Below are 27060 nucleotides of genomic sequence, written 5' to 3' on the forward strand. Positions count from 1 at the left end.
TCCTCCCTGCTTTGAGACAGTTCTATGTTTCTCAGCTGGTCTCAAACCCTTTGAGCTCAAGGATTCCCTGTGCCTTCAACTCCTAACATGTTAGAATAACGTGAATATACTACCACAGCCAGATTTAAGATAACCTTATGAAACTCCTATGGGCTTTTTAGAACATAGCCTATTCTAATTCAAAACAGCTGTCAGTTCTCTGGTGTTATTTTTCTTACTCTATTTTTTTTTTTTTTTTTGGGCTGGGTGTTGGTGGCATATGCCCTTAATCCCAGCACTCAGGAGGCAGAGGCAGGAGGATTTTTGTGAGTTGGAGACCAGCCTGGTCTACAGAGTGAATTCTAAGATAACCAGGGCTACACAGAGAGACCCCCATCTCCAAAAAAAAAAAAAAAAGCATTTTTTAAAAGAACATAAATGCACATAACATCTCACTTATCTGTTCAACATTCTTGCAAGTGTAATTGTAAGATATTTTTTGAACCAGAGGACAAGGAAATGAATGCAGAGATATGAGGTGAATCTGGTTCTTAGAATTTTGGCTCTATGGAAGAAACTTATTTTAATTTGGGGGAGTGGGTGGTATTTGAATTTCTGGCTGACTTCTCCTCCTAAAATGAAATTATATATTCTTAGTGTTCTTGATTTTTCTAGTTATGAAATATTTCTCAAATTAATTATCTGGTACAATATACATGGTCTGCAATTTGTTATCTCTTAGCTCTTAAAATTATTATTATTGTTTTTTGAGACAGGGCCTCACTATGTAGTCTTGGCTGGCTGGAGCCTGCTATGTAGACCAGGCTGGCCTCCAACTCACAGAGATTGACCTGCCTTTGCTAGTACTGGGATTAAAGATATAAGTCACCACACTGGGCTAAGATTACTTAAAAAAAAAAAAAATCTTCAAAGAGTCACTTAGGCAAGAGTTTGAGGACAGCCCAGGTAACCTAGTGACAAAAGAAAGTCATGAACAATGTATGGGATGAATGCTAGCCAAGTTTTATAAATCATTTTTTTAAGTGGCACACACCTTTAATCCTAGCACTTGGGAGGCAGAGGCAGGCAGATCTCTGTGAGTACAAGGCCATCCTGGTCTACACAGAGAAACCTTGTCTCAAAAACCAACCATGGAGACCAGAAGAGGGTTCCAGATCCTCTGGAACTGGATTTATATGCAGTTGTTAGCTGCCATGTGGATGGGTGCTGAGAAATGACCTGATCCTCTGAATGAGCAGATGCCCTTAACTATTGTGTCATCTCTTCAGCTTCCTCTACATCTTATTTTTTGAGTCAAGGTCTCTCACTGAACTTTGAGCTTGGCATTTTGGCTAGACTGGTTGGCTAGAAAGCCTCCAGGAACCACCTGCTTGTTCTCCTCAAGATGCCAGCCATGATACCTGGCTTTTATTAGATTTTGGGGACTGAAACTCAGGTCCTAACACTAATACAGCAAGCACTTTACCCATGAAGCCATTTCCCAAGCCCCAGATCATTCTTAATAGGGTTAGAAAAATTCAACCCAGCAGGGCATACTAGGACATGGTTGTAATCTTAGCATTTGGGAGGTAGAGGCAGAAAATCAGGAGTTTCAGGCCAGCCAGGGGTACAATGAAACCCTAGCTCAAAAGGGGGAGGACTTCAAAGCAATGAATCTTTAAAAGAGATATTTTACATTACTAGGAATAATTTTTAAATATAGTTATTTGATTTATAGAAATTAAAATTTATTAAATCTTAACCTTGAAAACTATTATGCATTCAGATGTGCATTAAAATGTGACTATTGCAGGCTATCCTTAGGTTTAACCAAGTGTTTCTGTGTACTATTAGAGCTTGAAAGTGCCAGTGCACTCTGCTGAGTCAAGATAATCTTCAAGGCTATTTAAATGGATCATAAAGTCAAAGAGTATATCTGCTCAATGTTCTCTTCTCCCTTCATCTCAGAAGTAGAATTGTCCCCTACTCAATTACGAGAATACTTTGTTGTTTAAAACTGTTTCCAAATATACAGAACACTACATAAAAAAGCAATTCCTTATACCTGCCTCTCTCCCCAAAGACAACTTGCAATAACTCAATTCTTCCTTTCCTAGGATTTGAACATAATTATTGTTTTGGGAGACAGGATCTTCCCAATGTAGAGTTCAGGCTGCCTTCAGACTTGTGATCTTCTGAACTCTATATTGGTATTAAGTCATGGTATTATGCCTGGCATAAATTAAACAGTTTTAAGTAGGTTATCTCACAGACAGGGATCCAACTCAGGCCATCAGGTCTGGTACCCATTGAACCATCCGGCTGGCCCTCCTTGCCCACTTTTTAAAAAAAATTCAGTTGTTCTTATTATTAATTTGTAATACATTCTATGTTGATGTTAAAATATTAAGAGAGAGGGGCCAGTAAAAGCACTTGCTGCTGTTCCAGAGGATCTAGGTCCAGTACCCACATGGTGGCTCACAACCATTGATAACTATAGTTTGAAGGGATCTGATTCCCTCTTCTCCTTTCTGCAGGCAATGCATACACATGATGCACATACATACATGCAGGTAAAACACTCATACCCATAAAATATATGAGAATATACAAATGAATCTTTTAAAACTACTATGGTTTTTGTCAATGTTTACACACTTCTGTATAGTCAATTCTGTCAATACTCTTTAATGTTCTGACACTCATGCTTTTTGTGGTACTTTGCTGTGCTGGGATTACAGGCAGCCTATCGAAAGGGTTAAGTACCTAACACATAGTGGATTTTCAGTAGGTATGTTTGAAACACAGGGTAGGGCAGAAACCCCATCTCTTTACGCAAGTATCTTTTTAAAGAAACACCATGGACAACAAGAGACAAAACTAGGCATTTCCCCCTCCTCCTCTATACAAAGTTGGTTCACAAAACTTAGACCAATCATTTACTTCAAAATCGTGTGTATGTCTCTCTCTACCCCACCAAAAAGTCCCACTGTTTCCAGTGTAATCCATAAGCATACCAACAGACTATTTTATTAAAAAAGAGAATCCGGCTTCAATTAAGAGTACAGAATAAGGGATACAAAGGTGCTCAGAGGTTAGGCGCAGAGGACCTGTTTGAGTCCTAGCACTCATGCCAGCCAGCTCATAACTACCTGTAACCCTCTAGCTCTAAGGGGTCCACCTCTGGCCTCCGCACGCACTCATATGCACATACTCACATGCAGATACACACACATACACATAATTAAAAACAAATTCCTAAAAAATAGTGAAAATCTCTTGTTGTAAATCCCATTTCCTGTTTATACTGTACATGTCACATATGCATAAATTATTTTAGTATTTGTATTATTTATTATGTGCATTCCACCACAAAAAGGGGGTTAGTTTGGGAACTATTGGTCAGTTTTGGAGACCTACACATTACATAATATCTGAGTACTAACTACATGGTTACACAAGTGTTGGTCTTAATGATTTTTACAGCTGAATTAGAGAAAACAGAAATCTAAACAAGTAATTACATAAAGTTAAACAATGGGATCAATGCCATGAAAAATACAGGCTGCAATAGAGAAGAATGGATAGTGATATATTATTGACAGAAGTGGTAATATGGGGAATTAGGGCAGAGCAAACAGTTGTGCAAATTAAGCAAATGGGGTGGAGAACAGATATGAGACAGGTAGGATATACAAAAGGCAGTGAAACCAGATGGTGCACTGTAGTGGGTAGCCATTCCAGCTTTGTTCTGGAAGTTCCAACCCCCATTGAGACTTCGGCAACTGTCACGCCTACAAGGCGGGGCCAAGGGAGGCGCCTGGGGACCCGAGATCCGGATCGGCGAACGCTCTCTTGGTTCCAGGACGCTGGATGGTGGAGGTAGACAGAGGAGAGCTCCAGAGAACACCGCTGGACTGTGATACACCTTCCCCAGACCCCGCGACCTACCTATCCCTTAATTTGTAAGTTACGCCATTAAATAAATCTCCTTTTAACTACGTGGAGTGGCCTAAATAATTCCACCAATAGTGCACATCCTGCAAAGGGTTGGGGTCCTCAAAGAGCTGCAACAAGCCTTTCCTGACTTAATGGTACAAACTTTTCTAGCAAAGCCCAGTAAGAAGCCACGTACAATGCTCCATGGAACATATTTTCAATCATACTATGGAAGTCATTAGCACTGAGCTGATGTTGATGTATTTTCAAAGGAAATAACAGAATATGATATTGATTAAAAAATAAAAAGCACTATGCAGAAAGCACTGAACACCGATAGCAGGCTTTGGATCACTGTTCTCAGAAAAGCCTGCTTACAGGTTAACCCTGGCAGTATCTAGGTATGGGGGGCCGGGGGTGTTCCTTTCATCCCTTAACTATCTGACAGGGTGGTTCACAGAGCCTCAACAGTTTGGGTAAACAATATGATACATACTGGATTCCTGCTTTCCTCATCTGAGCCTAGAATTTAGGCTGAAGTGAAGTCAGGAGTCCTCTGTGACCAGATGTCAATAAATATTCTGTGCACTATATCACCAATCAACTTCCGTAGGAGACAACACTTCACATGTATTGCCACACTTTCACATTAGTAGGATGAAATGTGTCCTGCATGTCTCCTCTAGAAGACTCAAGGAAGCCTTTGTTTCCCTTGGGATCCCATCCTTTGTATCCCATGATCCCTTTCCCTTTGTATCCTTGTTCTATACTTCTCGGCTATGTAAGAACTGTACCATGCTACACCTGAGTTTGGCTTTGAGGGTCTGTCTTGAAGGAACCAGTATCACCTCAGGACACTCCAAGACAAAGTTCTTAGCATAAAGGAGATTTATTTGCTCCAGAGGGACAAAAGATAGAGTGTAGTACAACATTATTTTAAGGTATGTTACTTTTATTTATGTTGCATTTGTTTAACTCTGTGAAGCTGTGTTACTGTGCCTGTCTAAAACACCTGATGGTCTAATAAAGAGCTGAACGGCCAATGGCAAGGCAGGAAAAAGGGTAGGCAGGGCTGGCAGGCAGGGAGAATATATAGGAGAAATCTGAGAGAAGAGATCAAAAGAGAAGTAGCCAGAGAAGGAGGAGGACTCCAGGGGCCAGCTATACAGCAAGCCACGGAGTAAGAGTAAGATTTACAGAAGTAAGAGAACGGGAAAAGCTCAGAGGCAAAAGGTATTTAAAGTTAAGGAAAGCTAGCAAGAAATAAACCAAGCTAAGGCCAGACATTTATAATTCAGAATAAGTTTCTGTGTGTAGCCGGAAGTTTCTCCAGTCCTGCCCAGCCCTTGGTCCCAAGTAAACACACAGATGCTTATATTACTTACAAACTGTAAGGCCAATGGGTCAGGCTTCTTGCTAGCTAGCTTTTATAACCTAACTCAATCCATTTCTATTAATCTATATGTTGCCATGTGGCTGTGGCGTTACCAATCTGTGGGCATCTTGTTGCTCCTTGGGCACTGGGCTGGCATCTCCTCTCCCTCTCCTTTTCTCTTCTATCTCTTCAGTTCAAATGTCCCACCTAACCTTATTCTTCCTTGCCATTGGCCAAACAGCTTTATTTATCCACCAATCAGAGCAACACATATTCACAGCATACAGAAGACATCCCACAGCATCTTTGTGTGAACTGTTTGGGAGCTGGGTGGCAGGCCCCTCAAAAGAGCCAAAAAACAACCAACAACAGCAGAGAATAAGAGACAAAGAGAGGAGATAGAGGATGAGGGAGGAGAAAGGAACACGGGAGGGGGGAGGCCTCCCCCTCCTCCAGGGGGCACAGGGAGGATGAGGACAAAAGACTGCCTCTGGATAGAGAGGAGACAGACTTGGCCCATAGGCAAATGTGGTTTATAAAGGTAAAAGGGGAAATACATGTTAGGATGAGGTGTTTAATTTTAACTTGGGCATGTTAATTAGGGCAGCCAAGGGGGCTTTTGATTGTTGGATTTCAATACTTTGATAGCAGGACCTTGGTAGTCAGCCTCAGCAAGAAGTGGCCAAATAAAGGAATAGACCTTGATGGCTAGCTTCAGAAATGTAATCAGTTTTTAACAAGGCAGAGGGAAGGGAGGAGAAGGGCAAGGCCTACCAGAGCCATGTTTGCCATGCTGGGATCAGCTAGACTCCTTAAATGTCTTAGGGTTTCTATTACTGTGATGAGACACCATGACCACAGCAACTCTTTTTTGATTATAGAATCTTTTTTATTTTTATTTTTTAATTTATCTTTTCCATATTTATTTATTTATTTATTTTTCTATTATCAGCTTGATACAGTACAAATTCTTATCCTAATAGTGAAATGTTTCACTGAGGCTTGCCCAGTGATTGAGTAATACCAAACTTATTATAAGCCACAGTCATCCTAGGGGCCCCCCTGCTATGTAGCCTCCCTGGTTCTGTGGGTTGCAGTCTGATTGTTCTTTGCTTTATATCTAGTATCCACTTATGATCGAGTACATACCATGTTTGTCCTTCTGGGTTTGGGTTATGTCACTCAGGATGATATCTAGTTCCATCCATTTGCCTGCAAATTTCATGCTGTCATTGTTTTTCTCTGCTGAGTAGTACTCCATTGTGTATATGTACCATATTTTCTTAATCCATTCTTCAGTTGACGGGCATCTAGGTTGTTTCCAGGTTCTGGCTATTATGAATAGTGCTGTTATGAACATAGTTGAGCATGTGTCCTTGTGGTATGATTGAGCATTCCTTGGGTATATAACTAAGAGTGGTATGGCTGGGTCTTGAGGTAGATCGATTCCCAGTTTTCTGAGAAATCGCCATACTGATTTCCACAGTGGTCACAGCAACTCTTATAAAGGAAAACATTTAACTGGAACTGGGTTACAGTTCAGAGGTTTAGTCCATTATCATGTCAGGAAGCATGGCAGTGATTAGGCAGACTTGCTGCTGGAGAAGAAGCTGAGAGTTCTACATCTGGATCTTCAGGCAGCAGGAAGAGGCTGCCACACTAGGCATGGCTTGAGCAGAGAACTCAAAAGCCCACCTCCAGTGACACACCTCCTCCAACAAAGCCACACCCACTCCAATTAAGCCACACCTCCTAATAGTGCCACTCCCTATGGGTCAAGCATTCAAACACATGGGTCAAGCATTCAAACACATGAGTCAATGGGGGCCATTCCTATTCAAACCATCACAGGGTCCCAAGGCAGGAACAGCATGGGGTACCATGAAATATCATCTTCTAACTCTCTCCTTCAGCTTCTCCAACTCAGAGTATATTGTTTTGAGATAAGTATCTAATTGGTGTTCAGGCATAAAGCTATTTTTAGCCAGGCATGGTAGTGCACACCTCCATTTGAGAAGCTGAGACAAGTGGCTTGCCATGTGAGTTCAAAGCCAGTATGGGCTACAGAGAGAGGCCCTGTCTCAAAACAGGTTTTTTTTTTTTTTTTTTAAAAATTGTTATGTTTCAGCTGAAACCTTGAAACTAATCTATTTTGTAAAGAAAGGGCAGAGAAGAATGAATGGAAAGCTATGTGCTGGGCCTTAGGAAATAAGGAAAACATTAATCAAGCTGGGTGGGGCCAGAACAGGCTACAGGGAAGAAATGGCATTTAAATGGGGTTCACTTCAAACTAAGAGAACACTTCTCTTCTCTGATGCCAGGAAGTACACAGACTTCAGATGCACTACTCTCCCTCTGTAAGGGATACACTGTCTAAGCCCTCAGCAGACTAAGTCCCCAAAGGATTAGAACTGTGTCTTACTTCATTAACTATATATGCCAAGGAGCTTCAAGAACGCCTAGCTGGTAATGAATGCTTATTAATAATGAGGTGCTTAGAAATGGAGACTGCAATCAGGAAAGACCCACAGAACAACTGGGAAGACAGGAACACAAATGAAGAGTTTTCAGTTTGAATTTCCTTTCCTTTTCCTTCCTCCTCTCTTCCTTTTGTCTCCCTTTGATAACTATGCAAATACTAGCCATGCAGCCGGTACATGTACAAGGCATGTAGCCAGGTAATGTTGGGGAGGGAACCAATTTCGCATACAAAAATGACATGACACACAGGGTACAGTAAATACAGAGAGAAAGATTATGGCATGGAATTTGAGGAAGGTGATTTAGACTTTCTCTAGCTGTCTTCTTGTTAGACTCTAAACAAGAAATGTAGATACAGGCATTTCAGCATAGAGGTCAGCTTATGAACAAATGTCAGGCTCATGTACTACCAATTGCTGGAGTAAAAGATTTAGTACTTTTCAAGATTTTCCCCCAGGCTACTCTGGAATAATTTTCTAAAGTTTTGATCAGACTACCACAAATGCTTAACCCTACTTTGACCCCTGATTTTTTCTAGTTTTCCTATAAAAAACTGCCCAAGAATTCAGCAAGCTTGTTCTGAAAAATGTTAATAAAGGACGACCTTCATAACCTCTTAACCTTAGAGCTCCTTACCCTCCTAGAAGGTCTTCCCTGGGCCCTGGACAGAAGCAGAAGGATCTTGTGGGAGACCAGAAGTAGTATTCCCTACAGGCAGAGAGGAGTGAACATTTCTATCTTTGTAGAGACAGTAGTGTCAAAATTCAGATCTCCTGAGGAGCAGATATTCCCGGCTTGAAAGAAGACAACTAAGAAGCACTGGTCTTATGGAGAAGAGAGAACCAAGAGTATGAGCTCAGATATCCCTGAAATTCTTATGTATGTCATGGATGAGGCCCTTCCCAAGGAAGCTAGAACATGGAATGGTATGACAAAGGGGTGACTTCAGCATAAACCTTACACTTTATTTCCTGCTGGAATTTCATGTAGCAAGCTGAGAAAGCTACAAGAGACTGAAAAGAATAATTCTGAATAAGATACATGTGCTGAGCTCTATGATGTATCTCTCTTCTACTAACTTTCACACCCCTGTGCTCTCAGAACCTCTTCCTACCTTGTCACCAAGGTGTAGTTTGATGTAAATGAAAACACTTCAATATACGTCTAGCTTTTGATTTGGCCCAAATAAGTGTCAACAAGTCTCAAGTGCTCTTGTGCAGGCTGTGGGGTGGAAGTGAGTTTAAGAGATGTAAAGAGAACAGTGGGTAGCTGAGTTACAGTGTAGTAATTACAGTAATTTGATTTCCTGGTTTGCAAAATTTTGCAATAAGAGGAAATGTGTTATTGGGGGTAGTGGGACAGGTATCCCAAGAACCAATATGTGTAAACATCATGAATGTCCATCAACAGATAAATAACAAAGAAAATGTAATACATATGTAAACTGGAATACTATTTGGCCTTTAAGAAGGAACCATTTGGCAACATGGATGAATCTTGGAGAGAGTATGCTCTGAAGTAATATAGTCATATAAAGAGAAATATTACATAAACTCACTTACATGAGGTATCTGTCTAGGTTTTACTAACTAAATTCACAGAATCACAGTGAACAGTAGCTATCAGTGGTGTGTAGTGGGTAGCCATTCCAGCTTTGATCTGGAAGTTCCAACCCCCATTGAGACTTCGGCAACTATCACGCCTACAAGGCGGGGCCAAGGGAGGCGCCTGGGGACCCGAGATCTGGATCAGCGGGGCGCTCTCTCGGTTCCGGGACCCTGGATGGTGGAGGTGGACCAAGCAGAGCTCCAGAGAACACCGCTGGACTGTGATACATCTTCCCCAGACCCTGCGACCTGCCTATCCCTTAATTTGTAAGTTACGCCATTAAATAAATCTCCTTTTAACTACGTGGAGTGGCCTTAATAATTTCACCAATAGAGGTGGGACTGAAAGGAATGAGATTTATTAGCCATCAGGAATAAAGTTTTAGATAACCAAGAAAATTAAGCTCTAGAAATCTGCAGTATGACAATGTACCTAGGTCAATGCATTGTGTACTTAAAAAACTTAAGATGTCAGATCTCATACTGTTACTAAAATAAAATGTAATTTAAAAATACAAATATGGTGGGGCCAGAGGGATGGCTCAATGGTTAAAAATGTATACTGTTCTTGCCAAGAACTGGAGTTTGGTTCCAGGACCCATGTCAGGTGGCTCACAATCACTTGTACCAGCTCCAGGAGATCTGATGTCTCTGCATATGCACATACCTACACACAGATATCATTAAAAATAAATCTTTAAAAAGTAGGAATATGAGTGATATTATATAAGTACTGTTAAAGAGGTGAGGCAGGAAGAACTAGAGAAAAAGAAATTGATGATGCCATTGTTCTTTTAGGTGAGACAAAAATGAAGATACAGAAGAAAACCAGAAGAATGTAGTACCACAGAATTTAAGGGAGGAAAACTGCACTGAAGTGAAAACCTGGAAGGCATTTATTCTGATTCTATACTGCTGTGGGATGTTCTGTATGGCAAATGTGTTGCTCTGATTGGTCAATAAATAAAACACTGATTGGCCATTGGCTAGGCAGGAAGTATAGGCAGGACAAGGAGGAGAATAAAGCTGGGAAGTGGAAGGCTGAGTCAGAGAGACACTGCCAGCCACCACGATGACAAACAGCATGTGAAGATGCCGGTAAGCCACGAGCTACGTGGCAAGGTATAGATTTATAGAAATGGATTAATTTAAGATGTAAGCACAGTTAGCAAGAAGCCTGCCACAGCCATACAGTTTGTAACCAATATAAATCTCTGTGTTTACTTGGTCGGGTCTGAGAGGCTGTGGGACTGGCAGGTAAGAGAGATTTGCCCTGACCGTGGGCCAGGCAGGAAAACTCTAGCTACAAATGGCGCCCAACGTGGTGGCAAGAGTTTCCACCTAAAAACTGAGAGAAAAGATTCTAAAACGAAGCTAAAAACAGCTTCCTAATTGTCTCTCTCAAATGAGCGGCAGCTGCCGGTTTGAGCTACTGGTGGGTTCCTGGCGTGCACGTTTGACCTGCAGTATGGTGGGAATGAGAGTGTGCCGGCGGGAATGAGACGTATGCCAGCGGCACATTACACTGTGTGGTAGATTTAGTCTTTACTACTATTTTTTTTAAAAAAAAAGAGAGAGAGAGAGAGGTTTCTGGGCTACACCCTGCTTTGATAAAAGTGTAGACCCACTATTTCTGAGACTTGATGGCTCCCAGAGCGGGCAAAACCACCATGTTGGGAAGCTCAAGTGGGCGGAGCCAGCAGCCACAGCGCCGTTTCAGGCTTAGAAGGCTGCAGTTTAAAGCAATAGGTTCACAATAAGACTGATTCAGATGAAATAGTTTCCAATGTATGTAAAATATACGTAGGCTTGAAAGAGACAAAAAAGGTGATATATACAGTTATATAAACAAATACATAGTTTTAAAAAATAAAGTCTTTAAAGAGACAGTAAAATTAATATAAAAAATAAGCCACGTGAAGATGAATATTACACAGAGAATCTGGATTGTGTTGTCTTTGGGATTTTTAACTGCAGAAAAACGTTTGATTGTAAAAACTGTTGAGTTATACCAATATGTATATTTTAAAGATATCTTGACTTCAAAATTTGGATGTAAGAATGTGTTGCTTTGGAAAGGAGACTCAGCTTTTGTTCCCACAGAAAGCAAGAGGATATGGATTTGTTCCAGATTAAGATACATCAGGTTTGACCAGCCAAGACCCCCTGAAAGGTCTCCGATGACACCATGGCCCAGATGATCCAACATCCAGAACCGTTTGAAGGCAACTGGCTCAGACAATACAGCCTCATGGACTATTCCATAATCTTAAAATTTTCTTTGTGTCCCCATAAGATACAGCGCCCCCCTCCAGCAGGAAGTAGTAAGAGAAGCTACGCCCAAATTCCCAAATTATATGTAATTTTACTTTGTTAAGGTTAAAACCTTCCTTTTTGAAAAAAAAAGAAAAGAAAAGAAAAGGGAAGTGCTGTGGGATGTTCTGTATGGCAAATGTGTTGCTCTGAATGGTCAATAAATAAAACACTGATTGGCCATTGGCTAGGCAGGAAGTATAGGCAGGACAAGGAGGAGAATAAAGCTGGGAAGTGGAAGGCTGAGTCAGAGAGACACTGCCAGCCACCACGATGACAAACAGCATGTGAAGATGCCAGTAAGCCACGAGCTACGTGGCAAGGTATAGATTTATAGAAATGGATTAATTTAAGATATAAGCACAGTTAGCAAGAAGCCTGCCACAGCCATACAGTTTGTAAGCAATGTAAGTCTCTGTGTTTACTTGGTTGGGTCTGAAAGGCTGTGGGACTGGCAGGTGAGAGAGATTTGCCCTGACCGTGGGCCAGGCAGGAAAACTCTAGCTACACTATACTGTAAGTACAAGAGCATGAAGGTGAAGGAAAGCAATGCAATCACAGAGGGAATGTGGTATTTAAAAAGATGTGTGTGGGCTGGAGGGATGGCTCAGGGGTTAGAAGCACTGGCTGCTCTTCCAGAGGACCCAGGTTCAATTCCCAGCACCCACATGACAGCTCACAACTGTCTGTAACTTCTGTTCCAGGAGATCTGACACCTTTGCACACATGTAAATAAAATAAAATTAAATAAATTATAAAAAATAAATAAAAAGATGTGTGAGAGGGAGGAGCAACTATTAAAGACAGTGCCTCTGGACATTTAGTAATATCTGGAGGAGAGAGTACTATGCCATCCACCAGAGAGAGAGGGAGACACTAAATATTTTGAAGTAAAGGACAGTCCCCACAACAAAGAATTGTCTGGCCAAAAATGTTAAGAAGAGGCTGGCAAGATGGCTCAATGGGTAAAGATGTTTGCTGCCAAGCCTGATAACCCAAGTTCTATCCCTGAGACTCACATGGTAGAAGGAAAAAGATGACTCTCAAAAGCTGCCTTTTGATCTCCACAGGCACACAATGGCATGTGCACCTATGTCTCTCCTGCCCCAAAATAATTAAATAAATCGATAAAAATTGATTAAAAGTATGTTAGTAGGGCCAAGATTCAGAAACCTACAGACCAGCATAAGGGATTCAGAAGGGAAAAAACAAAGCAGCAAAGCCTTTGGTAAAGTGAGGACACACTGGGGGAGGTAGACTTTTCTAGGTCTCTATGTGGTGACATTGCTGTGGGATGGTCTGTATGTGCTCTGATTGGTCAATAAATAAAACACTGATTGGCCAGTGGCCAGGCAGGAAGTATAGGCGGGACTAACAGAGAGGAGAATTGAGAGAACAAGAAGGTGGAGGGAGACAGTGCCAGCCGCTGCCATGACAAGCAGCATGTGAAGATGCCGGTAAGCCACGAGCCACGTGGCAAGGTATAGATTTATAGAAACGGATTAATTTAAGATATAAGAACAGTTAGCAAGAAGCCTGAGCCATTAGGCCAAACAGTTTAAATAATATAAGTGTCTGTATGTTTATTTTATAAGTGGGCTGTCGGACTGCCGGGGTTTGGTGGGACCAGAGAGGAAATTCTCCAGCTACATGACATGATGGAGAATTATAGCAAGATGTTGGAAGTAATTTTAAGGCTTTAGTTGGAAAGTTAATTGAGGTATGGTATCCCAACTTCTCCAAGAAATACAAGAGCTTGTGTATGCCGTAAGTCTCCCTCCAACTTGTGGTTGTTTGATACAGATAAAGCGCTTAACCTGTGGAATACTGTCAAGGTTTAAAATATTCAGGATACTGAGATAGAGATGTAGCTCAGTGGTAGTGGTTGCCTACCATTATACAAGGCTCTGGTTTGATCCCCAGCACCACACACACACACACACACACACACACACACACACTATGAAACACACTTTTTAAAGAATTCTACATGCACACAGAAATTATACCCATTAAAGGTTAACAGAAAGCTGGGGATGCAGCTTAGTAGGCAGAGTGCTTACTTAGCATGCAAAAAGCCCTGAATTTGAACCTAACACCACATAAACCAGATATGGCATATGCCTGAACCTGTGAGATGAGACAGGATCAGAAGTTCAACGTCATCCTAGGATACAGAGTTTGAAACCAATTGGGCTACAGAGGAAGATACTGTCTCAACCCTGGACACCCGACCCCACCCCAACCCCCAACACCCTCTCTGCTCTGAGTTTGGCCTTTGTCCCACAAGACAAGATGTAGTTAACATTTTTATTTTTATTTTTTGGTTTTTTGAGACAGGGTTTCCCTGTGTAACAGTCTTGACTGTCCTGGAACTCTCTTTGTAGACCAGGCTAGCCTCAAACTCCCTGAGATTTGTCTGCCTCTGCCTCTCAAGTACTGGGATTAAAGGCATGTGCCACCATCGCCCCGCCAGATTTTTTTTTTTAAGTAGAAAGATACTACAATCAGGTTTTCCAGTACAACTGAGGAAGTATTATCAAGAATAGCCAATGGTTGGAGAGAAGGCTCAGTGACTAAGTACATGTAGTTGGCTCTCAACCACTCCATTGGGATCTGATACCTATGGCCTTTGTTGGTACCTGCACTCGTGTGCACGTATGCCCACAGACACACATACACATAATTAAATTTAAAAATAGCCAGAGATAGGGAAGAGTAGGGGAAAAGAAAAAGTAGCACAGCCTTAGCTACCGTCTATTCAACAGTAGTCCAGACTGGTAAGGAAAGGAATGGAAAAAGAATACAACAGGATTTAAAATCCATACAAGTAGAAAACCTAGACAGGACCACTCTACAATTTTTTGTTTGTTATGTTTTTTGAGACAGGATCTCACTATGTAGCCTTGGTTGGCTAGGAATTTACTATGCAGACCAGGGCTAGCTTGTAAATTATAGATATCTGCCTGCCTCTGCCTCCTGAGTGCTGGGATTACAGGTGTATGCCACCATATCCAGCCCTATTATAAACATTGTATGTATATGTGGTGATAATTTGTACTCTAACAAATAAAATTTGCCTGAATATCAGAGGACAGAGCCAGTCACTAGATTAAACACAGAGACCAGGCAGTGGTGGCACACACCTTTAATCCTAGCACTCCGGAGGCAAGAGATCCATCTGGATCTTTGGGAGTTCAAAGCTACCCTAGACTACACGAGATTAATTCAGTCTAAAAGAGAAACAGAGCGAGGCAGTGGTGGCATACACCTTTAATCCCAGAATTTGAGATCTCATTCCTCTGCTACCAGTATTTGGGAAGCACACATGCCATTAATCCAAGCAATAGGAAGGTTGAGACAGGAAGTGATATGGTTGGGCGGAGAAAGGCATATAAGGCGGGAGGAGACAGGAACTCAAGTCTTTTTGGCTGAGGACTCAGGGGCATTCAGTCTGAGGATTTACAGAGACAGGATCTTCCCTTTTGGCTGCGGAGCTGGAGAGGTAAGAAGTGGCTGTGGCTTGTTTCCTCTATCTTTCAGCATTTACCCTGGTAACTGGCTCTGGGCTTTTATTATAAGACCAATTAGGATTCGTGCAACATGTGTATGTGTACTCCTGCACTTCACAGTACACGCTGGGGTCAGAGGACAGCTGGTAGGAATCAGTTCTCTACTTCCACCATGAGGATCCCAGGGATCCTCATCAAACTCAAGTCATCAGGCTTAGCAGCAAGTGTTTTTATCTGCTAAGCCATCTTGCTGGCCCCTATTTCTTTTATAACAAGAGAGAAAATTAACCTTCAAACAGATTAGGCAACTTACTTGTGATCAGAAGTGATAAAAGTCTGGTGCAGTGGTGTGTATTTATAATCTCAGCTACTGGGGAGGCTGAAACAGGAAGATCACTTGTGCCTAAGAGTTCAAGAGCAGCCTGGGTAACAACGTGATGCCAACAAAAATAAAACAAAATCATAAGACTATAGTCAGACTGTAAACAGAGGTTTGGTGTCCAAAGTCAGTGTTTTATTATAGAACAAACACACATGAAAATGGTTTTTAATGTTTCACAAATAAGCGTGACAGTGGCTTGCACCAATAATCCCAGCACTTGAGAGGCTGAGGAAGGGGTTAGTTAGAGACCTTCACTAGTTTAGAGGCCAGCTGGGTTACACAGTGAGTTCCAGGACAGCCTGGGGTACATAGTGAGACCCTGGCTCAAAACAAAAACAGCCATGCAAATAAACCCAGTACTGCCATATCATTCTGCCAATGACACTACAATTTTCTCATTTACCAGGATAGACACTCTTGCAGAACCCACATTTAAAAAAAAACAAAAAACATACCAGCTAAAATAATAAATCTAGACTATAAGAAGACTAACTCACATAATAAATGCTGCACACAAAAAACTTGTGCTAACATTTTTCTCAGTGGAGTCTGGGCTACATGAGACCGTGTGTGTGTGTGTGTGTGTGTGTGTGTGTGTGTGTGTGTGTGTGTGTGTGTATGTGACTCAATGTTTCAGTAAAGACTGAAAACTTTCCCTCTAAGATTCACAACAATCTAAGTAGGGTCACTTCCACCACTTCTAGTCAACACAGGTACTAAGAACCTTAGTTGAGCACTAAGACAAAGAATAAATAAAAGGCATTCAAATTGGAAGAAAAAAAAAGATGTAAACTGACTGTTTTTAGACTTGATCTTAGCTGCAGAAAAGAATTATACATTCCCCCCATCCAAAAAAGAACCTGTTAGGATAAACACAACAAAGCTACAAAATACAAAAATCATTAAAAGTGAGATGTATTTTTATTTATTTTTATTTTTCTAAGGATTTATTTATTATGTATACAGTGTTTTGTTTGCACACCTAGAAGAGGGCACTAGATCTCATATAGATGGTTGTGAGCCACCATGTGGTTGCTGGGAATTGAACTCAGGACCTCTGGAAGAGCAGCCAGTGCTCTTAATCTTTGAGCCATCTGTCCAGCCCCGAGATGTATTTTTATATACTAACAATAAATAATCCAAAATGAGCCTGGTATGATGGTTTAGACTAGAATCCCTGCGCGTGGGAGGTGAAGGCAGGAGGATCACACCACAAGTTCAAGGCCAGCCTGGTCTGATCTACATGGCAAGTTACAGGCCATCCAGGGCTACATGGGAAAGCCCTGTCTCACAGCAAAACAAAACAAAACAAACAAACAAACAACAGCATCAAAAAGAATAAAATACTTAGGAATAAACACCAACTTGATGAGAGACTTTGACACTGAAGATTGAAAACCATTGTTGAAAGCATTTGTTTCATCAGTACAAGCATGGCCTATGGGGAAGAAGGAGAAAAGCTGAGCATGAGGATACCTGTAACTCCAGCACTTGCCAGGCTAGAGACAGATGATTAGGAGTTCAGGGCCTGTCTGGGCTACATAAGACCCTGATAGAAAAAAGGAGGAAGGGGTAAGGGAGAGAAGAGGAAGGGAAGGAAGAACACTGCTGAAACTCAAATCAAAGATTTAACATTGTTAAAATGTTAAGATAAGCTGGGTGGTGGTGGTTATGCCTTTGGTCCCAGCACTCAGGAGGTGGATGCAGGAGTTCAAGGCTAGCCTGGTCTACAGAGTGAGTTCCAGGACGGCTAGGGGTACACAGAGAAACCCTATCTTGACACCCTCCACACACAAAAAAAAGTTAAGACTGGGTCATGGAGGGTAAAAGTCATCGCTGCCAAGCCTGAGGACCTAAGCTTGATAGCCAGAACTCACAAAGTGGGAAAGAAAGACCTAATTTCCATAAGTTGCTCTGACTTCCACAGGTACACAAGAGCACTGACACACATGTGCAGTCAGTCTTATACACACAATCACACACACAACAAATAAGTGCAAAAAGTTAATAATACCCAAAGCAACTTACATATATAGTAAAACAACAAAATCCCAATAGTTTTCATTAGAAAAATCTATTCTAAATGTCTATAGCATCTCAAGAGATCCCACTGCAAAACAATCATAAAAAAAGAACAATGCGGCCGGGCGGTGGTGGCGCACGCCTTTAATCCCAGCACTCGGGAGGCAGAGCCAGGTGAATCTCTGTGAGTTCAAGGCCAGCCTGGGCTACCAAGTCAGTTCCAGGAAAGGCGCAAAGCTACACAGAGAAACCCTGTCTCGAAAAACCAAAAAAAAAAAAAAAAAAAAAAAAAAAGTTTAAAAAGAACAATGCAGAGGATCATGTTTGTTGATTTTAAATCTTGACTACAAAGCAGATATTAAAACAGCCTGGAACCAACATAAACAGACCTACCAAGAATCCCAAAACAAAACCTAGCACTTATGGTTCAATGGTCTTCCTATCTCCTCCTTGATCCCTCCCTCCTTCCCCTCTCCTCACCTTGTACATGCTAGACATACTTTCTACAACTAAACTACACTCCTAACCCCTCAAATAATTTTCATTAAGGTGCCAAGGCTATTGAACTGGGAAAACTGGACAGCTATACTTAAAAAGATAAATAGAATATCTACAACTATAAAACTCTTAATAGAAAACAAAAGAAGAAAACCTTCATAATACTGGATTTGGCAACAATTTCCATAAATGACACCAAAAGAAAAATTAGGTAAGCAGGGATTCATCATAGTTAAAAACTTTTTGATAGACTACAGACGTAGCTTAGTAGTGGCAGAAGACCAACACCACAGAAATTTTTTTTCAGTTTTTGCTAGGTGTGGTGGTATATGCCTGCAATTCCACTGCTTGGGAAGCACAGAAGGAAGGGTCACTAGTTCAAAAGCCAACCTGATCACATAGCAAGATCTGGTCTCAAAACAAACAAACAAACAAACAAACAAACAAAAAACCCAAACAAATAAGCAAATTTTTTTTCCATATCAAAAGGAGAAAAAACCCATAGATTAGTAGAAAACATTTTTTTGCATTCTGTTGTAGATGTCAAGCCTGACCTGAGTTTGAGTTTGAATTCAATCCCCACAATCCCCACATTTCCAACTACATTGAATGGAGAGAACCAACTCCTGCTAAATTGTTCTTTGACCCCGCCGCCACGTGCTATGGAATGTGCACAAGCATACTAGCACCCACCCACAAGTGTGTATGCACACACAAAATAAGTAAATGTAATTTTACAAAATCATATTGATAAGAGATCAAAATTCAGAAAACCAAAGAACTCCTGTAACTCAACAAACAACTTGATTTAAGAAACAGGGAAAGGAGCTGAGCATGTCTCCAGCACTAGGAAAGTTAAGCATTTTGATGCTAGCCTGGGATTCAAAACCTTTCTCAAAAAAATCCAAAGGGGCAGATGAAGTGACAAAATGCATTACGTAGAGGAAAGATATTCATTACTAACCATTAAGTAAATGCAAGTTAAAACACAATGATACTATTCATAATAGCCAGAACCTGGAAACAACCTAGATGCCCATCAACTAAAGAATGGATTAAGAAAATGTGGTACATATATACAATGGAGTACTACTCAGCAGAGCAAAACAATGACATCATGAAATTCGCAGGCAAATGGATGGAACTAGAAAATATCATCCTGAGTGAGGTAACCCAGACTCAGAAGAACAAACATGGTATGTACTCACTCATAAGTGGATATTATATGTAAAACAAAGGATAAACAGACAACAACCCACAACTCCAGAGAAGCTAGCTGACAAGGAAGACCCACAGAGGGATGCATGGATCACCCTGGGAAGGGGAAATAGATGAGATCTCCATGAGTAAACTGGGGATGAGGGGTGGGCAATGGAGGGTAGAGGATAGGGGATGACAACATAAGGGAATGAGATGGTTGAGCTGGAACAGAGACGGAGTGGGAAACCAATGAAAGAGATACCATGATAGAGGGAGATATCATGGGGATAGAGAGAAACCCCCGTGCTAGGCAAGTTGCCAGGAATCCCCAAGGATGACCCCACCTTGGACTACTAGAAATAGTGAAGAGGGTGCCTGATTTGAACTGGCTTACCCCAGTGATCAGACCGGTAAACACCCTGTCATCACAGAGCTTTTCTCCAATGACTGATGGAAGCAGATGCAGAGATCCACAACCAAACACCAGGCAGAGTTCCAGAAGTCCAGTTAAAGAGAGAGAAGAGGGATTCTATGAGCAAGTGTATCAGTGCATAAAGATGGGGAAACCTGCAGAGACGACCAAACCAAACTAGTGGGAACTCATGAAAGTTGGATCAATGGCTGTGAAGCATGCATAGGACTGGAATAGGCCCTTTGCATGGCGAGACAATTGTGTAGCTTGATCTGCTTGGGGGCCCTCCTGGCGGTAGGATCAGAATCCATCTCTGGTGCATGAGCGGGCTTTTTGGAGCCCACTACCTATAATGGGACACCTTGTGCAGCCTTGAGGCAGGGAGAAGGGCTTGGACTTGCCTCTATTGGATGTGCCTTCTCAGGGGTGGCCTTGCCTTTTTGTGGGGGGAGTGGGAGGTGGGTTGGGAGAGGGGGGCTGGGGGGGGAAGGAGGAGGGAAGAGGGGAATCTTTAATTGGTGTGTAAAATGAATGAAAAAATTTTAATAAAAAAACCACAATGATACCACATCACACTCTTTAGAATGGCTTAGTATAAAAGGAGGGGAAACCCTTCACACACACACACACCCCAGGACACAATCTTTGTGCATTACTGGTGGAAATGTAAACTTTCTTGAGCTTGATAAACACCCAAAATACACTAAAGAAATGTCTTCAACAGGTTATTTTTACATCGTGTTCACACCAGCATTATACATAGTGGTCAAAAGATGAAAGCAACTCAGGTGTCCAAGAACAGATGAATAAACAAAATGTAGTATATACTTAGAATGAGTTCTTCTACCTCAAAAAAGAAGGAAATTCAGACATTGTACAACATGAATGGACCATCAAGCCAGTCGCAAAAAGACAAATACTATTGGCTCATTTTTTTCTTGCCTTCTTTTAACTCAACCTGTGGATGACAGCTTATAACAAACAGTGTCTTTAAAGGGTTGTTATAACTTGCATAAAAGAAAAATCCAAATCTCAATTTGACACTAAAACCCTTCTACAGAGATAACCTTCTGGCTGTCTAATGTTTCCTATGGAAAATTATCTTCCCAAGAAACTCTACTATCTGCTCATTTGTCTCCCTCTATTCCCCTTTCCCAGAGCCAATCTCCAGTTTATACACTTGCTTTTTTCTCACAAAGTAACTGCTCCAACCTCTCTGTAAATATAAACACTCATTGGCCAGTTGAAGTTCCAAATGTCCCAGGAAGTTATTTAAACTCCTAAGGCCCTGCTAGAATTTCCTCTACCCTGAACTCCCACAGCATTCTTTGTATTAGTAGAACTCACTGGATTGGCTTCTAGGCTCATGTTAGTGCATCTTTTTCCAATAAGAACCTTGAGGCAAAGTCTATTACATATTATATTTCTTCACTTCCTCCCCCAGCTCTGGAATAATTCAAACACAAAGCAGACCTTCAATAATCACTTGAGTAATCTGAGCTCAGTGACTAAAATATGAAAACAGAATCACTTGATTCTATTATATTTCTGAAAGTTGACCTGTGACACACCATAAATAAAATTCTGTAGCCCAACAAAAGGAGAGAAGGAAACTAGGTAGTATAATCTGGAAAACCACTGTGTTTTAAATCCTAAAGTTAAAGCCAGATAGAAAGAAAGGACTTCCTGAGATGCTCATCATGTTGGGACACAGAACACTATAGGAGTTAGGTTTAACAGAACAAAATACTGACCTGTGGGCTTTATTGAACTCATGTAAAAATGAGCCAGGCTATAATTTGATGAAAACCTAGTCATGCACCTAAGAAAACCTCAAATGAAATGTCAATTTTTAATAAATATGGTGTGTGTGGGGGTGTGTGGCCTCTTCAGCAGTTACTTTGAGGTAGCTGCCAGGTTTCAGAGAGACGTGCTCATTTCTGCTTTCCACTTTATTGTGCAAAGGCCTAGTGATTGGGATGTACATTGGTGGAGAAAGAAATCCATGAAGAGTAGGCAGTGCAGGCGTGGAGTGAAAAGAGCCCCCTCTATAAAGGGTCTGCAGAAGCCTGAGTCCCAGTTCAGGTCTCACCCTTCCTTAGCTAAGACCCATGGCAACTCACCTTTCAGGTTCCACTTTCCCCACTTTAAAACACACCCAAATCTCAAAAGGTTTCTCTGACTCCAAAATTCCAAGACAAGTCTAATCACAGCTGTTCTTAAGGATGTACGGTTCATAGAACTTCAAGTCTTTCTTCCACACTTAACAATGTGAGGAATCTTTGAAAAGACAGGGATGCTAGCTACTCAGAGACAAAAGACAGCGTTTGCTGGAAAAGCTAATGAACTGCAAAACTGCCTCCTTGCTCGTTACAGTGAGATGTCTGAGCTGAGGAAACAGTGAGCTAGGAAAGGGAGCCAAGACTGCCTTGTAAATTAGGCCTACTCCAGAGTACTTATTATGCGTGCTGCTATGTGAAGAGGCGCTGTGCTAGTTCAAAGCAGATCCAACACTCCTCGGAGTTTCTCCTAAGACGGTGAGAAAGTTCTCACCCTAGAGTGCGAGAGTGAGTGTGAGTGCGTGGAAGGGAGTAAACAGCAGAGCCGAAGAGAAGGCGCTGAGAAGGCACGCCTTTCGCCAAGTACTCCAGGGAGCTCAGCCTCCGCTTCTCCATCAAACGCTCCCTCCGTATTGTCTCTCCACCTACCTGTCAAAGCTCAACGCCAGTTTCCTTCCTCCCATAGTCACTCTCCCCGGACGATTTCACGTCGCCCGCGGGGAGCGGCCCGCCCCAGGCCCGCTCCTCCCTAAGCTCCGCTCCTCCGGCCTCACGCCCACCGGCGCGCGGCCCCGCACCCCGTAAACAGGCGTCCGCGTCCGGAGCGGGTTCCCCCGTCCAGGGTGCGGCGGGTCCCGCCCCTCCAAGCCCAGTGCAAGGGAGTCCGTCCCCCGCGGCCACTAGGGCGGGGGTGGCTGGGTGGGAGGGGCATCCGATGGCCCCGAGCGCCGCGCCTCAGCCTCGGCCCCGGTCGGCCGCGCGCTGTCCGGCCCGCCCCTCTGGGCGCTGGGACCGGCCCGTCCCGCGCCGGCGCACTGGGCCCTTAGACGGCCGGCTGGCCAGCGCCTCGGCAACTCCCGCGGCGTCCGGGCCTCAGCCGAGGCGCCACCACGCCCAACCACGGCCCGTTCCTCCGCCGGACGTCCCGCACCGCGCCGGACAGCGAGACGGCTCCTCAGCCCCAGCCACCGAGGGACACTCACCTCGGAGGCTCCCCCCGCCGCGGCTGCTGCTGGGACCGCTGCCGTCGCCTCCGCCGCCGCCGCCCCCAGCGCCGCCGTCCGCACTGGCGCCAGCCCCCGCGGCCATTCTCCTCCAGCCGCCGCCGCCGCCGCCGCCGCCGTCCTCCCCGCTCCTGTCAGTGGCTTAGGCTCCGGGACTGCTCCAGGCTCTCCCTGTCGCCATTTTGACTCCGACAGGGAGCAGGAGGGGCTCGCTCCGGCGCGGCCCTGGCGCGCTTGCGCCGCTCTGCGGAGCCGGACGGCCCCGCCCGCCCCCGCTGTCGGCACGCCCCGGTCACGTGTCCCGACGTCGGCGCGCCGGGTTAGGGGAGGAGGGGCACGCTGGGAGGCGCGTTCCCAGGGACTCGGGCCAAGTGGCGAGTGCGCGCGCATTCTTCTGCCTAAGTTGGCCGGAGGCGGCTGTGAAGGGGCGCTGGGTACTTGTTGCAGCACCCTGCCCATAACCTGGCATTATAGCGTATTATTCATTGTATCTGAATGGGATAATCATCACAAGGCACCGGAAAGCCAGTTCCACCGATTCATTTCCTTTCGGCGGCCGCCATCCACCGGGTGTTGTTGGCAAACGATGCTTGCCTCAAAAAGAACTGCGATCCGGAGGAAAACTCCTTCCTGGCTGACTTTGCGTTTTGGTGGCTTCTTTTTGTCAAGAATTTCCTAAATCATTTTGTCGTCTTGGTACTTTCATAAGTAGTACCTTGCTAGTTACCTAGTAGGTGAGAAAAAAGACACTGTAAAGTTTCAACAACAAAGAACTAGGTTGAAGCTCACAGTGCCCCCGTGGGAGAGCCAGATCTCTTCCATCAACAGCTCTTGTTTATGATTTTGCGATAATTCCAGCGATGCAGTTACAAAAACGACTTACATTTATGGAGTGTCCTACAGTTTTCAAAACACAGTTAAATACATGGTTTATGTCTGAACGCCAAAACCGCCCTTTGAGGTAGTTGGGACAGGCGTTATTATCACTGTTTTACAGCTAAGGAAGCGGGCAAGCCAAGACTAGAATCCAGGCTCTGTCCTCCAGGGATTTGCGTTTTCCGTCTTTCCCCGTCTTTCCGAAACAAGTTTACTGTCACACTTCTTTTTGATAGTGTTAGATTTGTTTTTATGTGTATGGATATTTTGCTTGCATGTATGTGCCCAACGTTGCCTGCCTGGTGTCACTGGCCTTATGGATGGTTGTAGAGCCACCTCGTGAGTGCTAGGAATCCAGCACAAGTCCTCTGCAAGACCAGCAAGTGCCCTAAATCACTGATCCATCTTTCTGGCCCCTTTATGGTCTTTTTGAAAGCATCTCTGAGTAGAAGCAATTGCCCTAAGTTCTTGAATAAACAGACTCGGTTTAACCTATTTCACTTCTTAGTTCCAGAATAATCTTTTAAAGATGTAACCAGCCCTTAGCACTTACTTTTACTTTTATATATATATATATATATATATATATATATATATATATATATATATATATGAGGGTGTTTGTATTGAGACTTTTATGTAGCTCAAGCTGAACTTTGGCTTCTGAAATTGACCTTGAACTCCTAGTCCGACTTTCATCCATAGAGCATTGGGATTACGGGGGTGGAGGGGGGTGGGGGGGGTGGGGGGGAGGGTGTATCATCAGGTCCAGCAATTCACTTTCCTTGATGAGTTACTTCCTTCAGTTGACTATATGCAACATTTCTGATGTATGGGTCATGATGGTCAAGTTACAGTTGATGGAACTTGATCCAATAAATGTACCCTTATTCAGTTTTCTGGGAAATGGATTTGAAACTTGCTCTGGAGTTTTCGAGCACTTGACTCTCTATGAATAAACACCATGCTTGTTTTGGTTTTTTCAGGTGGTTTCTCTGTGTAGCTTTGGCTGTCCTGGAACTCTGTAGACCAGGTTGGCCTAGAACTCAGAGATCTGGCTGCTTCTGCCCTAAGGGCTGGGATTAAAGTACGTGTCACCACACTTGGCAAATATTGTGTTTTTCAAGTCATTTTTCCTCTGTGGTTGGCATACTGTGTACAGGGAAAAATGGGCATGGTTTAGGTAAGAATGCCAAGCTTCAAAGGATAAAAACAATGAAATTTTGTCATGGGTTTGGTTTCTGATTTTCTTTCTGTTTTGTGGTTTAAAAAAAAAAAAAAAGGATCCCAGATCTTTGATTTTTGTGTTTGTTTTGTTGACTATATGGTGTGTGTGCGTTCATGTGCTTGTGCAGGTCAGAGGACAAACTCAGGAGTCAGTCTTCACTTTTCACTGTGAGACAAGGTCTCTCTCATTTTATTTTTGTCCAGCTGGCCTGCGAGCATCCAAGGAGTCTTCCATCGCTCCTCCCATCTCATCATGGTACCGCTGAGATTAGAGATGAAGACACTGTGTGCAGCCTTGTGTGGGTTCTGGAGATTTGAATTCAGGTCCTCACAGTCGAATGGCGAACACTTTACCCACTGGGCTCTGTCTTCCTAGCCCCTGTCTTTAAAAGATATTTTGATCTTTATTGTTTTAGAGATTAGGTAAAGGACATATATTGTTTTTGTCAACTTCCACTGGAAGAACTTTCATTTCTCCGAATATTTTCCTGAATTATTTTTGGACGTTTTTCAAGTGTATTATTTTTTCTTGTGTTAATTTATTAACTCCTTTCTTTAAAAAAAGAGCTCTTCCTGGATTTATTAGTTTACCTTTTCCTCTCGCTCCCTCTATGTGGTCTCTTTTCTAATCCTTGAAGAGCTGGAGACTATAGCAGACTGTAACTGTTGTTCAAAAAAGGATTCTGGTTGCACCATCTTTCCTTCCCTCTGCTGGCGCTGCCTATGAGGTGGCTGCCATCTCCTGTGAGACATTGTGGCTGCCCCCAGATCTCTGATAAAACCTAAGAGCATCAAAAAGAGGACCCAGAAGTTCACCCAGTTGACGAATATGTCAACGTGAAGTGCAACAGACAGAAGCTCAGAGGGATTGACAATAGATGTGTCAAGACTCAGGAGCCAGATTCTGATGCTCAACATGGCTTATGGGACAACAAGCAAATTGGGTACATATCGCTCCCTGGTTTCTGGAAATTCCTGATGCACATCGTCAAGGAGCTGGAAGACCTTCTGATGTGCTGCAAATCTTACTGTGCTAAGATCACTCAAAGCATTTCCTTCAGGAACTCAAAAAACATCATGGGAAAGCAGCACGGCTGCCATCGGAGTCACTAATGCTGTGCAACAATCACAATGAAGAAAGAATGTTCTGTTTTCACTTAAGGAACACCACAAAAACTGCCACAAAGTGGAGAGAGAGTCTAGAGATCCCCTATAGTTGATGAGTGTATTCAACTGGTTACACAGCTGTGAGCAATAGATAAACGGAGAATGGAAAAAAGAAACTTGGAGTGGAACTGGTCCATCTAGTTGGAGCTGATGGGTAATTCTTCGTGCCTACCCCCCTACACTGTAACTCTAGTCCACAACTGCATATTACCTACATTCAGGCCCTCACCACTGTTTTCTGCTACTTCAGCTTTATTTACAGCCATTGAACACTCACTAGGGGATGGAGAGATGGAGAGAGAGTTATGAGCACTGGCTGCTTTTTCAGAGGACCCAGGCTTGACTCTCAACACCCACAGTGTGGCTCACAATTGCCTTTAACTCCAGTTTCAGGGGATCTGATGCCCTCTTCTGGCCTCTGGCAGCAACAGACGTGCGTATGGTACATGGACACATTCAGGCAAACACTTACACACATAAAATAAAACTTAAAAAATATTTAAAATGAGCACTTACTAACTTGCTTTTACTTATCTATAAACAGGAAAAGAACTTATTTTGTGTTGTGGTGTCAGAGTTTCCTCCAGCAATCTTTGGTTTCACTGATTCTGACCCTGTGATGTGGCACACTGCCCTGTAACATGAATTCTAAATGGTCTTTTAATAAAAAAAAAACCCTGGTACCAGATATTGGTATAAATGCTGAAAGATCAGAGAGACAAAGGAACAAGCCACTGCCATGTTTCACCTCACCAATTCCACGAACCCTGTGACTGAAATCCTCTCA

General features: G+C 42.9%; 1 protein-coding gene and 1 long non-coding RNA gene across 4 annotated transcripts in view; one reads left to right on the plus strand and one right to left on the minus strand.

Annotated features, from left to right (window-relative positions):
- The window catches only part of Btbd7 (BTB domain containing 7), a 91980-nt gene extending 68715 nt beyond the window's left edge, over nt 1-23265 (minus strand). The window contains exon 1 of one of the 3 annotated variants that reach the window (XM_059279930.1): nt 22983-23245. The gene's annotated coding sequence lies outside the window, so the exon portion shown is untranslated. Of the gene's footprint in view, nt 1-8410; nt 8634-22982 lie in introns of those variants that run through there. The other 2 variants (XM_059279931.1, XM_059279932.1) reach the window with 2 other exon arrangements.
- A 1218-nt stretch (nt 23266-24483) lies between these two features.
- Nucleotides 24484-24981, plus strand: LOC131924666 (uncharacterized). The gene is made up of 2 exons (XR_009382988.1): nt 24484-24602; nt 24633-24981. It is a non-coding gene; the product is annotated as an uncharacterized LOC131924666 (long non-coding RNA).
- The last annotated feature ends 2079 nt before the right edge of the window (nt 24982-27060 follow it).

This window comes from Peromyscus eremicus, chromosome 14 (assembly GCF_949786415.1).
Source record: "Peromyscus eremicus chromosome 14, PerEre_H2_v1, whole genome shotgun sequence".
NCBI lineage: Eukaryota > Metazoa > Chordata > Mammalia > Rodentia > Cricetidae > Peromyscus > Peromyscus eremicus.